This window comes from Aplysia californica, unplaced genomic scaffold (genome assembly GCF_000002075.1).
Source record: "Aplysia californica isolate F4 #8 unplaced genomic scaffold, AplCal3.0 scaffold00437, whole genome shotgun sequence".
NCBI classification, from domain to species: domain Eukaryota; kingdom Metazoa; phylum Mollusca; class Gastropoda; order Aplysiida; family Aplysiidae; genus Aplysia; species Aplysia californica.
In genome coordinates this window covers 41,031-43,444 of record NW_004797707.1, presented here as the reverse complement: position 1 = coordinate 43,444, position 2,414 = coordinate 41,031, and positions in this window count along the sequence as shown.

Below are 2,414 nucleotides of genomic sequence, written 5' to 3'. Positions count from 1 at the left end.
AAGAGGAGGGTGGGAGAGGGGGGTGGGAGAGGAGAGGGGTGGGAGAGGAGAGGGGCTGGGTTTTACAGAAGTGTCTCTGAGCTCTCAACGAGGGCGGTTTCGGGGTTTCCCTGAACAAAAGAAGCATTATCGTCATCATAAAGTACACATTTTGGGGGTATTCCATTTTCCTGTCCAGAGTTTTGTGCAATTTTCTCTCTATACCATAACGGTATGCTGTATTGCCGTGCTTTTTTGTCCATACAGTCTTCTATTTTAGCTGACCTTACGTTTTTTTAATTTTTAAATTTTTTTTTTTTAGGTTCAAGAGTGCAGAAAAGGCGTGCAGCTCTGACAAACACGTGATCGCTGGTGTGAAATCTCCATTGTTGTTGAACGCAATCATCTCGGTAGTTTTGAAGGTCCATACAAACCAACGTGGAAATTCCCGGTGCATTTTGCCAGGAAAAAAATGACAGAGACTTGGCAGTGCAAACGTGTGGACGAGATAATGAACAGGAACAGATTATAAATCTGTCTCTCTTATTATATAAGTGAAAGTTCGTCACTTTCGCAGCCTAAAACTTCCGAACCATTAAACTTTAGAATTTGACAAAGTTAATGGTGGTTCAGAATCATGTAAAGGGTGCACAGTTGTATTGAGGAGCCTGAAGTCAGTGTAGTTTAATTTTCAGTTTTTCATTAGTTTCGTTTTGATCTAATCTTGGGAAAGTGAGTCTTCAAAGACGCCATTGAAAACAAGTGAGGTTTCCGTTCACTAGCCGAAGTCACTGTTTCCACACCTTTGAAATTCTGGGGTGTACAACCACGAAAGCAGAATAGAGAACCAATCTATACATCTCTATATTATATCTAGACCTAATTTTTTGCATCTCTTAAGATGTTTTGCTCCATTCCAGGAGAGTGTAAATATAGTAGGCCAATGACTTTCAGTTGATGTTAATACAGTACGCCGATCATTTCATTCATCGAAAGGGGGTCAGGCAAGTAATAATATAATACGTTGAGATTTGCCAGTGGGTGGTTGGCTGGTGTTCTGCTGTGGTATGCTCCTTTCCTTCTGTCTCCTATAAAATAACTTATCCATTGTCTTTACATCTCCTCCTTCTTGTCTTTGTATGTAACTCTCTAGCAACACCTCTGATCAGAGGAAAAATGGAGAGAAAAACATGCAGAGCAAAAGGAGTAATGAAGAAGAAAATGGGAAAGTTAATATCCACCCTTTTTAGGAATGGCTTAAAGACACTTCAGTCAGTGGCACTGCCCTGGTGGTGGGCAACAGAGTTTTAGTTTTAGTAGAGGTTTTATGGCGCATGCAACTGCATAAGGTCATATGAGCACCAGAAGATTAGAGGTGTTACAAGAGAGTAACAAACATAATAAAAAAGAAGGGGAGATAAGGACGATAGATGTTTCATAATCAGAGGAAAGAAGAAGGAAACCACACCAGAGCACCCGCCAACCACCCACATAATAGAGTTTGGCTGTATCAATCAAGGACAACGTTTAAAAGCAGTATATTTATTCAAAACAACAACTGAGCTTTCTCTCCTGTTCAAATGACATTTATTTCAACACGTAACATCATGTAACAAATAACAAAATCAAAAGTTCCACACAGAGTCCACAAACAACAAATGTGAGGCGGCGGGGTGAAATCAGGCGCTCGTCAAAATAATGAAAGTCTTTCAACTTAAACTGCTGGCCTTTTTTGGGCAGGTTTGGGAATTTTTATCGTGTTTTTTTGGCTCAACACCTTTCATGCCCGTTAAAGAACACGTAAAAAAATGTATGTGTGGATTTTACTGAAAGTGAAATACGTAGAGTAAAGGCATAAAAGATGTGAATTTTCAGTTTCCACGGACTCTCAAGCTAAGGATATAACTCAACTTTGACGGCCATTTTCTCGCTAATTTTACCTCCAAACTGAAACCAGGCGACTCCACCTCCTTCAATCGTCAATATCTAGACTTTTACAAAAGATAAATGGATAATTTTTTTCCATCAGAAGCAAAGCAAATGGACAGGCTTTAAGATGACACCAATAAGTCCGTATGTCACAAAACTGACGAACGCCTGATTCCACCATGTCGTGACACAAAAATGTTTTTTCAAAACTCTGGTCATCCTTATCAGCAAAGTCAACAAAATCATTTTTCTTTCGAATATAAAAATCGAAAACTGAAACCATGAAGGATTTACAGGGAAACAAAGACCATTTATATTTTTTTAAATTACAATGTACGGTAAATAAAGTATTTTTTATAAAAATTACAGCAAATAAAGTGCATAAAATGTATTACATCTTCCAATGGCTGACAATAACGCACAAATAATGTTGAGCCACAAATCCTTCTAAGCATGATCCCGTTTCCCATCATCGCAAATGCTACCAACACTAACACAGGAGGGGG